Source organism: Mixophyes fleayi, chromosome 2 (assembly GCF_038048845.1).
Source record: "Mixophyes fleayi isolate aMixFle1 chromosome 2, aMixFle1.hap1, whole genome shotgun sequence".
In the NCBI taxonomy this organism is placed as follows: domain Eukaryota; kingdom Metazoa; phylum Chordata; class Amphibia; order Anura; family Limnodynastidae; genus Mixophyes; species Mixophyes fleayi.
The window spans coordinates 115,622,121-115,635,141 of NC_134403.1; the positions used below are offsets into that span (position 1 = coordinate 115,622,121).

General features: G+C 40.1%; 2 long non-coding RNA genes across 3 annotated transcripts in view; one reads left to right on the forward strand and one right to left on the reverse strand.

Moving 5' to 3' along the window:
• Window positions 1-13,021, forward strand: part of LOC142140204 (uncharacterized) — a 272,251-nt gene that overhangs the window by 74,529 nt on the left and 184,701 nt on the right. The window lies entirely within an intron of this gene.
• On the reverse strand, window positions 1,593-2,653 carry LOC142140203 (uncharacterized). The gene is made up of 3 exons (XR_012688331.1): window positions 2,604-2,653; window positions 2,296-2,379; window positions 1,593-1,706 (listed from the first exon to the last, which is right to left on the reverse strand). It is a non-coding gene; the product is annotated as an uncharacterized LOC142140203 (long non-coding RNA).

Below are 13,021 nucleotides of genomic sequence, written 5' to 3' on the forward strand. Positions count from 1 at the left end.
GTTCAACATACAAACAGCTGGAATACTATAAGGGGGTTTATAAAGCCGCCGGAAAACTGCCATTCAAAAGACCAAAATGAAAGCGCTGCTTGTGAGCGGCGAGATTGTTCAAACAGTGTGCTGTTTCAGGTATTTGGTCAATCAGAACAGAAAGAAAAGGGCCATTTCATGTTCAAAGTTTGTTCCTTTGGGATTGTATATGTTAAAAGGCCAGTGTCTTGTAATTGCAGTGTTTTTTTTGGTTTCTTTTTCTCTTGTGTTTTCCCACCATGCAATCTATTTACTGATTTCCACATTTGTTGTTTTTTATTTTAATATTGCAACAAATCCCTTAACAGAGTGTAAAAGCAATTCTAATGTACTCAATAAAGAATGGGTTTCTGGCTGATGACTCCTCTGCTGCATCCTCACACATCTGCACAGCACAAATTCAATGAGGCACATACCCACTAGTAGAGATGTGTTATAGCGTATCTTTGTACTTTGGTAAACTAGGTTCAGGTTACTAGAATAATCTGGTTGGGTGGCTATGTATGCACCTGAAAAGGGGTCTGATATTATCCTGGCTGGCTGTTTGATACATAATCTAGCATTACATCACTTACCCCACCGATTATTGCAGTAGACAGTGAAGAAGAAGGGGTCCGTGTCACATCTGGTGATGTGCAGAGCACAGAGGGCGGAAGGCAGATTAGATTCCGTCTCATTACAAACTACTTCACATATAAGTGCAGAATAGGAAAAACATTTATTGCTCTAAAATGTGTTTGATGTGAGTGCAATGTTTTTTTTTAATTTAAATTGTTTTGTACATTGAAGCCTTTAAAAAGAGGATAGTGTGTGCTCCTCATGTGGTAAATATGAACATCCCTGGAAAGTGACAGTCAGAGGTCAATGTGTAAGTGATTTGAGTGCATAGTTTTTTTACACATCAGTATACTCTTGTTTAATTAGCAGAAAGGAAACACTGACACCATAGAAATTTAACTGCATTTATTGCAGTACAACACAATAAATAATAAAGTATAATGCTTACACAAACTGAACAAAACATTAGGTAATAATAATGTTTTAGCGCTAGCGACGCCTTTTTGCTGACATATCGCTATGTTTGGACCCACTCTCTCCTCTCCCTCGCCCACGCCTGGTGCGAGCACCTCTCCTTGGAGGAGTACTCTGTGCCGATCTGCTTAGCGTACTAGCGGTACTGGTGGTGGCCGAAGAAAAAGGTGCCGGCAAGCGGGCAATGAGTTCCTGCTGTAGTTGCCCTGCCAGCCGGGTCACATTCGTATTCCCCTCGCGAACGGAGGAATGTAATGCCTCCACAGCCCCAGTCATTTGGGCCATCTGCACATTTGATTGTTCCCATGCATTAGCCAGACGGTTGATTGCAGCAGGGATTTGGCTATTTGTGCGGTGTATCCGCCTCAACTGGGCCGCAATTTGGGACATGTGGTGAGTTTGGCTCTCCATGAAGATTGTTTGCTGCTGCTGGAAAGCGCCAATAGACAGCGCCATTTCTCTGGCTGGGTCCATACTTTGAGGTGCAGGTTACTGGTGTGCTGGGGCTTCAGCAGGGCCAGGTGCAGCATCCTGGAGGCCAGACACAGGGGCATCCACTGTTTCCAGGGTGATGATGGTTTGCTCATCTGGCTCAGGGGACATTTGCAGGGACTCCGCCTGAGGTGCCTGGTATAAAGAGGGCCCTGTGTATGAAAAATGACGGTAAGTATATAGGATATAATATGTTTGTATATTGCATTCTGAACACTGGATAGGAAAAAATAATCTTTAGCAACTACAGATTCTTTCACAATGTTTGCATTCCTGATTTCTTGTCCTATGCTACCTGCTTAAGGATGCACTTATTATCCTTTTAATACCCATTATCATTTGGACTATTTATGGTTGAAGGGGCTAAAAAAGCAAAGTATATTTAACCTACAAATATTAGGATTTATTACGCAAAATCTGGCTAGACCGTGCTTTGGGGTAAACTAATACTATTTTAGTACTCCCTCTGTGTAGTACATGCTGGGGTATTTTGACTAAACTGCGTGTTTGAAAAAGTGGAGATGTTGCCTATAGCAACCAATCAGATTTGAGCTTTCTTTTTGTAGAATGCAATAAATAAAGTAAAGGTATATTCAGATTGGTTGCTCTAGGCAACATCTCAGTTTAGTAAATGTAGCCCTAAGTTCACATAGCAAACCATATAAAAAAAACATTGCCAGCAACATTTGTACAGAAAATCAATTAACTCCATTATTTAGCACAAAAACATAAATCACACACCTGCTTGCTCTTCTGTGCCCGAATCTCTGACTGAAGGTGGAGGTGTAGGTCTCGGACTGGGACTGAACTGCGGTCCTGGCGAATCTGGATGTATTAGAAAAAGCATACAATGTATTTGCAGCAAAAAGCAATTTACAAATAATTTTTTTTTGGAAAACATGTGTTTGCACATTAAAAAACAGTTCTAAACAAAATTATTGCCCTTTAAATACTGATTGAGTAAAAAAGGCACTTTTAAAATAAAAAAGGCACTTTTAAAATAAAAACACATTTCAAAATTGTTATCGCAAAAAGGACAAATAACTCACCAACTCCTTGGGCAAACGAGGGCGAATCTGTGTCTTGCACATTAATTCCCTCCAGAATTTCACATGGCATTATCTGCCGCAGCTCCTCCTCATAGCTGGTATATTCAATGCGCAGAGGGGGGCCACCACCAGTGCGTCTTGTGGACCTCCTTTCATGGGCCATTTTTTCTTTCAGCCTCCTCTTAATGTCCGAAAATCGCTTGCGGCAGTGCTCCACTGTCCTCTTTAGTGGGCCCACCGCATTAACAGCATCGCAAACTCTCCCCTACAATTGGTGGCGCCGCCTTAGAGGAGTCCGGGCTGCCAGGTTGCCTAGGATGACCTCATAGCAGGGAACTATGTGGTGCACCAACACACAATTCTCATCATGTGAGAAACGGACATTCCTCCCCAGAGCCGGATTTAGACCTCATAGGGCCCTAGGCAGGATACTGTTTTTGGGGCCCCTCCCTGCAACAATCCATAGCACTATATTTTTGCAGCCTACCATATACCCCTATAGTTACGTAGAAGTGAAAGCATGTGCCGCCGCATGCCTACCATATACCCCTATAGTTAAGTAGATATGAAAGTATGAAAGCATGTGCACGCCGCCAAAGGAGGTGAGGGCGTGGCTTGCATCTTTGGGGGCGTACCTAACATGTGAAAAGAGCAAGGCCACCCTGCTGCAGAAAAAGGCACCCCTAAATAATTACCAAGCAGTCCCGTTTTTTTAAATAGTTGGGTCAAAACAACATAATAAATATTGAAGTCAGGGCAGAAATACTTACTTAAGTTGTTTGCAAAAATAATACGCATAAATCCAAGTATGTGCTCTTGTCACTTTTGTCCCTCTATCATCACACTGTGCCCCTTCATTGTCACTTTTGCCCCTTCACAATATCACATGTGCCCTTTCACCATCACCTCTGTGCCCATCACCATCACCACCTCTGTGCCAATCACCATCACCACCACTGTGCCAATCACCATCACCACCTCTGTGCCCATTACCACCTCTGTGCCCTTCACCATCACCACTTCTGTGCCAATCACCATCACCACCTCTGTGCCAATCACCATCCCATCACCAATTATGTGCCCCTTCACCATCACCACCTCTGTGCCCTTCACCATCACCACCTCTGTGCCCATCACCACTTCTGTGCCAATCACCATCACCACTTCTGTGCCAATCACCATCTCTGTGCCCTTCACCATCACCACCTCTGTGCCCTTCACCATCACCACTTCTGTGCCAATCACCATCACCACTTCTGTGCCAATCACCATCTCTGTGCCCTTCACCACCTCTGTGCCCATCACCATCACCACCTCTGTGCCCATCACCATCACCACTTCTGTGCCCCTTCACCATCACCACTTCTGTGCCCCTTCACCATCACCACTTCTGTGCCCCTTCACCCCCCCCCCGCACGAGTCGCGGGGGGAGGGGGGGGGGCGCGAGTCGGGGGAGGGGCCGAATTTTTTTTTTCATTTTTTTTTAAATTACTCCTGTCCCCCCCAGCTGTGCCCCCCCAGAGCCGCTAGGCCCTAGGCAGGTGCCTAGGTTGCCTAGCGGTAAATCCGGCCCTGTTCCTCCCTGTCTTAGTCTTCCTGCCCTGTCCTGACTCCTCAAAGTCTCCCTCTCCCTCCTCTGCCCCCTCCAGCTCCATCTCCCTCTCCTCAGCCTCTTCTCCCCTCCTATCTCTGGACATTTTCACACAGAAGACAGAAAAACACAAAACCCTGAAGGACTGACAAACACAAAGGACAAACTAGACTAACTACAGACACACTCTCAACACAGTCACACACAAGTAACACAGACAAAGGACAAGCCAAATACAAAAAATACAAGACAGAAAATAAATGCGAAAATAAATGTACAAAACAGAAAAATACCACAGGACTACTCACACTTCAAACAGATATCGCTCCACCAATCCACCAAACTCCAACTCTCACCACCTGTCACCAAACCACAATCCTCCAAACTCCTCTCACAAAACTCCTCAAAACCCTATCAAAGAAAAAGTGTCAGGCCAGTGGTTTATATAGGGCTTGTGATGTCAAATCTCCTGACTTTGAAAATAGCCAATAGTAACAGGCCATGAGACAGGTGTAATTTTCAAAAAAAACGCATTCACATGAAAGCGCCGTCATTTAAAGCAAAAGCACCATGTTCTATTCAAAGCCGCCGGCGGCTTTGAGCATTACATCCCGCCGTGACATCGACGGCGGCTTCAAATTGAAGATGAAATGCGCCCATTAGTAAATCCGGCTGTTTGCAATGCTAACCCGCCGGAAAACCGCCGCGATGCATGGTGGCTTCAAGCCGCCATGCATCACGCCTGATAGTAAATCTAGCCCTAAATGTTTAAATTGAACTCAATAATAAATATTTGAAATTGGAAATGTAAATTTAAATGCATGGTTACAAATGTAAAATAAATGTACATTGGACTTTACGTAGACTTCTTACATTCAGTGCACAGTTTACCTGGCTTTAGGATTCTGACTAGGTGGATGCTGGTGTCAGGTGATAAAAAATCTCACACCAGAAAATGCCTGGTCAGAAGACAGTCATGCTGATTTTAAGCTCTAAGAGGGAAGTTCTATAACCTTGATGTGACACCGGAGCCTTGCGTGATGTGTTATTAGGGTAGAGGGATCTCTGCTCATTTCTGCTTGCACCTGTGCACGGTGAGCAGAAGAATGGATCGAGATTCAATCCACAACACCACTGTGGATTCTTCTTACACTAGGCACCAGTAACACTTCGTTCTGAATTGAATTCCGCCCTTCGTGCATGCAGTTTACCTGGCTTTACAACTCTGTCTACACTGATGTTTGTGGCAGACAATTATGCTGAAAGTGCATTTGTAGCATAGTTTGATTTATATATTTCTGCATTTGTGATATTATAATGTGACCAAATTTAAATATTTATTATTTTGCAGTTATAAATCTATGATTTATTTTATTTTAATTTTACTTTTCCTTCAATATATTCTGCAGACTCTGATATTTGGCTTGTCTTTCTGATATTGTATTGTAATGATATTCTTAATAGCAGTGAAATAAGTAAATCTCTCTACAAAGCTCATGTGATTTGCTAATATCACACTACATATGTAGAAGAAAGCAAATTACTTCTTGTTACCCGGTTAGCAAAGCTCTGGTAAGATGTTTATCCTGGAAGTAAGTAATTAAGTAAATCAGACAGTGGCGAAACTACCATTGGTGCAGCAGTTGCGGTGCACCGGGGCCCATGGAGATCATGGGGCCTGTTTAACGGGGAATTAGCGAGCTGTGGGCCCTGGTTCCCTCCCTTCCGCTTCCCTGCACTGGGTCCCACACCTCGCTAGTTCCGCCTCTGAAATCAGATGTCTACATGCAGAAATAACAATGTTATAGCAGAGTAACAAACCCCACACCTTGTAGAATCCATGCGGTACATGTTCAGCATGATATATATAAAATCCTTTCACCTAACCACGTTCACTTTGCAAGAACATATAGTAAGATAACTAGGTACACGACAAGAAAATCAAAGCTGCATGCATCTTTGAAAACACAAGAATGGCGCACTTATTTGACACTGAGGGTCTCTGCGCCTTTGCGCAGCTGCAGGATAGCTTTGGCCTTTCCTCTAAAGACTTCTACAAGAACCTGCGGCTGCGGCATTGGATCACTGATCTTCTCCGTTGGACCTGCCTGTTGAACCCATCCGCCCCTCCTTTATTCTAAAGTGACTAGAGGCAACAATAAAGGAGGCATTACATTTTGGTACACCTACCTCACCACTCTCCCTGTTGCAACTAAACATACTTCTCAAACAAAGTGTGAATCCGATTTGGATATATCTCAACTCAGTGGGATTATATTTATAATAATTTATCTAAAATGTCTAAATGCACTAATCACCTAGAAATCATCATAATCACTTGTTTATTTATATAGCGACACTAATTTCGCCCCAATGAAGCTTACACTCTAAATCCTCTAACTTACACACAGACTGAGAGAGAGACTAAGGGCAATTTAACAGCAGCCAATTAACTTAGCAGTATGTTTTTGGAGTGTGAGAGGAAACCGGAGTACCCGGAGTTAACCCACGCAAACACGGCAAGAACATACAAACTCCACACAGATAAGGCCATGAACAGGAATCAAACTCATGACCCCAGTGCTGAGAGTTAGATTTGTTAACCATTAAGCCATTGTGGAGCCCACAGAAATGTTTATGAAGCTTCTATATAGGAACTACCTAACCCCGTCCCGCCTACATAAGATTTGGGCTTCTCACTCTCAGCTTTGCTGTCGCAGATGTGGGGCAGTCGGAGATATCCTCCATGTGTTCTGGTCCTGCCCGGTAATCCAGCAGATTTGGGTAAAAGTTTTTCGACTAGCAGAAAAAGTCACGAAAGTGCAACTAACCCCATCTCCACTCATCGCCCTCTTCCAACTATTCCCCGAACAGCTACCGAAACATCAGAGATGTGTGTGAGGCCATAACCTTATCGCTGCTAGAGCAGTCATTGCACAACATTGGAAGCAATGCTCTCCTCCCTCCATTTACAAAATTGTAGCTAAAATCCACTTCAGTTATGAGATGGAGATATATGAGGTTCCTTATTCTATGGCACCATCCTCACCCATAGTCAAGTGGATGGCCTGACAAGTGTTCACCACTGAAGGTGAGGGTTCTAAGATGTTGTGCCCATCAGACTTTTCGACCACTGCTACTTTGGATCCTCTTGATCAGCCTCTCCAAGCTCCCCCATGAGTTATGCAATAGTTTGGTCCTAGCTTATTTATCTGCTTGAAGTATGCTTTGTATATTAACCCTCATGCACTATTGCCACTTCATATTTTGATTGTATGTATCTTGTATTTTGTCTGCTCCCCACTATGTACCCCTCCCCATTACCTTCCTTTTTTCTGTATTCTTTTCCCTTACCATTTGAATACCTCAATAAAAATAATTAAGGAAAACACAAGAATAACCCTTATAGATTGGCATCACTCATCAGACTCACAGTATATAGAAGCCCATTTGGAGGTAGATTGAAATTGAATTCTCAGTGCATCCTCTTTTATCCTTAGGTTCTAAGAAAAAGACCACAAAAAAACAAATAAAAAAGAAACAGTACAAAGACTAACACAGCAAGCAAAGCCATAAACATTCATCCCACCATTAGCACTCCCATTAAACATCAAACAAGTCTTCAATGATTCATTAGACAACAAAAATGCACCAATTATCACATTATTATCATCATTGCAACTCCAAATCATCATCACAGAATTGCCCTCAAATAATTATAAATTACTACAGCAGTAAAAGTATATGTATTTTTTTTTTATTTCAACACCATATCTCATACTATACAAAATCTTACACATGAAACATAAATCACTTTCCATACTTAATCCAAATCTTTATGACTACTACAGGAATCTGGACAACTGAGCTGGAAAATAATTTGCTGAGTGTTATCCACCAGCTGTATTTCATATGATCGTATCCCAGTTCAAGGCAGGTGTGTGCTAAATACTGTGTACTAAATGCTTGTAATTAGTATGCCCTAGGGCGATGGCTGTCATCTTCCATTGCCAGGTGGAGTGAGGGCACTGTTAGCATCTCTTTATTAATTCTTGTGAAGTTAAACCCTACAGACCTATACAAAGCTGCCTCCAGAGTCAATATTTCATACATGCATCAGAGGCAGATGAAAAAGATATCAACAGTTTGTCTACGCCATCAAATTATGTTACTATCCTTCTGTAATAATCAGGTTTAAGCAAAAACATACTATAAGTTAATATATATGTTGATGTATTTATCATGTATTTTTTCTTATCATATATGTAACACAAGCTGCCTACAGGTTTTTGAAGGCAGTCATTCCACAATGCATCATGGAAACTATTATATGGTATATTTATTATTTTATATATTACATTTTTACAATTATGGAACTAGTGCTATTTCTAAATAGTTGTGAGCACCCATTTGTCTACTTTCCATTTCCACTTGCTAGCAAATACTTGTTTATGTCTAAATACACTAAATAACACTAATATACTATAAATTGTTGTCTCGGAATTTAAAATTATACAGCAAGCCTTTCTATAACGGAGTGTATTCATATGCTCACAGCTAGTCTATGACATCCAGCATTATATCACCGAACAAAATAATGACTTCAATGAAGGAAGTTTCAGTAAATACATGCACCTTATTCCTTACTTACCCCTTAGTCCTTCAAGAGACAGATGTGTGAAGCGATAAAATCAACAGTTTGCTTTGATCTTTTGATCTTGCATTTGGATATATAATTGGCTATGTATAATTTATTTTTATATGTATATTTTGCCTTTTTTTGTTTGGGTGGAGAAGAAAGGTATATTTCTTGGTTTGTTCTGTGCACCAAAAGAGCTAGTCCTGTATGGCAGACCTTAAATGAACCGAGTCATATATACATAGTAGAGATAAGCAGTTCGGACATGTCCTACAGATTCGAGATTTGTGGATTCAAGTATAAACAAAATACAACTCGATTCTTTGCGCCAAATTCGGATATGAATACGAGGCTAAACATCATTTTCGAGGAAAAAAAAATCTCATCTGCTATTTTAGAACAGAATGTGTAAGGAGGAAGGTGGTTTGCAGACTATGCTCTTAAAATAGCTTGCAGAGAGTGACTAGAGTGTTAGACAGGGTGAAATAGGGAATTTTCCACAGAAAACAATGTGATTATTCGTAATGCAGTTTAATTCTGTAGCAATCAGTCAGCTAGAATATTAGAATAGTTTGCTGATCAATTGGGTATCAGTCTGTCAGAGCGTTTAGGCAGACACACATATGTACATATATACATACACACACATATATATATATATATATATATATATAGCACTATTTATATTATGTAGCCACCATTCTGAATTACTATTACTTCTTTCTAATTCTATTTAGTGGAGTGTTGTTGCTGTATGACTCAGACACTTGTTTCATTGTCTAACTTAGACAAGACAGGTAAAAGCTAATTGATGATTGGTTTAGCTGATTTAAATGCATTTGTTGCAAATTAACTGTTGGAAATGTTTGCAAATAAGAGATTAACACAAACTTTAAAACTGATGTCAGTAGAAGCAGAATGATATCAGTATATAGCCTCTGCCTGCAGTGGTGATAAAAGGGAATAATTGCTTATTTTGAGAGGTAGTTAAAGAGTACAAGAAGAGACAAGCAAAGTAGTGGTGAAGTTTCATGCAGCAGAACAGCCAGAACACAGGGGTGAAGTTCTGTTTAAATCAACGTGTTTCACTTTTGCTTCTCTTTTCCACACAGTGTTACATGCAGACATTCCACACTGTATTTGTAGGTATGAATTTTATCCTGCTATGGTGTGTGGTGAACAAATGCAGAAAGAAGCAAATATGTTGTGGAACAGAGTTGAAACCTCTGCTCCTCACTTATCATAACAAGCGGGTTCAGCTGTTTTTGTATGTAGAAATAACATAATCAAAAGAGCAGCATAATAACATATATGGTCTCTAGTAACAGCAGAAAACATGACTGTTGAGTTAGAACTAACCAAACAATACTGAGTAGTGACATTCTTTCTGCATATTAGGTCCATTATTGGACCTACTTCTAGCGAGGAATAAAGTAGTAAGATCTTGCAAATGCATTGCTAAGCTAATATGAATGCTAATTGAGATAAAATTATGATCCAATTGTAAAGCGCTACGGAATATGTTGGCGCTATATAAATAAATGATGATGATGCCCTGAATTTAAGACATATCTAATATATATAAGCCTAGCGGCGTGTGTTAGTGTGTGTGTGTGTGTGTGTGTGGAAAAAACTAATTTCTCAGAAAGGGCTCATCCAATTGACCTGAAGTTTGGTATACTGACATTATTTGACAAAAAAATTATAATAATGAAGTCAGTTAACTTCCAGCATTCCCCCTTCCCCCGTGGGAGGGGTAGTAAAGGCTAAATTTACGAGTTGAGGGCTCAAACTCTTGACTCCTTCCGGAATGCCAAGGCACAGATTAAGATTGAAAGTTGGAAGCATTATTATGCAATTGAGAAATCTGAATGTTAAGAGAGGACTGTGTAATGGCACTCGATTAGTATTGACAGCACTGAAAACGAATGTGATACAAGCAGAAGTTTTGACTGGCTCTGCTGAAGGAGAGAAGGTGATGATACCTCGGATTGACTTATGTCCATCCGAAACAGGACTGCCATTTAAGCTAAGACGGCGGCAGTTCCCTTTGAAGGCGGCATTTGCTATGACCATTAACAAGTCACAGGGTCAAACACTTGGCCGTGTGGGTATTTATTTACCAGAGCCTGTCTTTGGTCATGGACAATTGTATGTCGCATTTTCACGAGTGCGGAGAAGCAGTGATGTGAAAGTGCAGGTTATGAATACTGCCCTTCAAGGAAGACTGATTGAGCACAGCGATAAGGTGTTTAGCAGAAACATTGTGTATCGAGAGGTTTTAGAACAGTAAGACTATGGAGATTAAGGATGTGGCGATGAAGATGAAGGATGAGGTGATGGAGAAGAATGATGAGATGGTGACATGTGGACAAAACCACGTTAAAAAAGGGCGCTTACGTCGGGAAGTAACGCTCTTCCCCTGAGGAGGCCTGGCCTAGCCCCAAATGCATGACAAGAACACCTTAAGTAGCTTGATTTGACTAGAATGCATGAGTATCATGCACAGGTTAACTTGTATTAATATATAGTTCAAAATGGCATAAATGTGAACGTAGCTGTATATATATAATAGCACCACCCAACAAGAAACTCATCATGTCTAAATAATAGCAGAGATAACTACAACAGTATGGGTACAGTTCAGTTTTTACCTATGAACCCTTCAACATCTGTATGATTACACCGAGCAGTGTAGATTGGAACAAAGCAGCAAAAGGTGTCCGATCACAATATCATAAGGTATAATAGGGCAGCACAAGATTTCTAGTTGCACAGACAGAGCATGGCTCCCTAAGACAAGCTGCTCCAATTACAATTTTTTTACATGTAGATTTTAGAAAGGTTGAACTTGACAGACTTGTGTCTTGTTCAACCTTATTAAATATGTAGCTACATACTGAAACAAGCAGAATTAAACACCATCATAAAGTATAAACATTATATTACATGAAAGTGAAGAAAACAAATACAAAAAAACCCCATTATAAAGTAGTAAATGTTTTATATCATAACATTTATGAACAAAGATGCAAAGAAGAACAATGTAAACCCTTTTACTGTAAGGAGAGTGGTGGAATTATTTACTCCTTGATAACTCTAATGTTATCTTGTGTCAATCCCAGTTTGCAATTATATAGTTATAAAGACAGTTATTAGAAACAAAGTAAATAGTAACTAAGCAAATAAAGCCACTTTGGACTTAAAAGCATGTGCATTACTAACTAAACAATACACTAGAAATCATTTATGTATTTATATTTAACACACTCTTTCTGAATGCTGTATGTTCCCTTCTTTAGAGAACAACAATATTAAATGTGTTCTGCTGTATTTTGTATTTTTGTATTTCAGACTGGAGATTGGTGAGTTCATACACAATGCATTGGCCAGTAAATCATAAGTTACAGTAAACATAACTGGCATGCTATCTGTTAGGTAATTCAATAATAGAAAGAGTCAGGAAAGAAGTGCAGGTGACTGAGTGTATTTGAATAGAACGTAAACACTGACAGAAACTGATGATCATATATAACAAAAACAGAGCTTGTTACTGGTTTGTAAACACAGACCGAAGTCTCTAGTAAAGGCAATCTCTGACACCTGAAAATCAGATACGAAGAAAAGCCCTCCAATACGATTGCTAGCTCCAATCCTAAACGGGCAGCCCTTATGGAGAATATCCCAAATTCTCTATTAACGATACATAAACAATTCTATAGCGCTCAATATCAGACTGACATAAAACCAAAACAAACAAATATATAAAAAAATAATAACAACAATTATACAGTTAATGAAAAACAAAAACAAACAGAAATAAAACCAAAACAAAATACCAAATTGGTAATAAAGTCACCAATCAAATCAATCGGCTTGAGTATAACATGTGATAAATTCATGCAGATTGATGAAGAGTACATAAATAATCTATTATTTATGTTTCATTTTATAACATATAACAGATTTAGCCACAATTGAATTAGCACACTGATTGGGAACAAACCATCCTTCCCCCACTGGGAAACATGATACCAGATAATCAGGTTTTTGAAGCAGTTGGCCAGTAATTAGCATATGAATGCTGTGAGTGGTTCCTGTAAAAGGTAGTATCCGCCCACAAGTTTTACACATGATTCAAAAATAGTTCTGTTTCTTCATGCTTGATCCCCAGACTGAAGACATGCT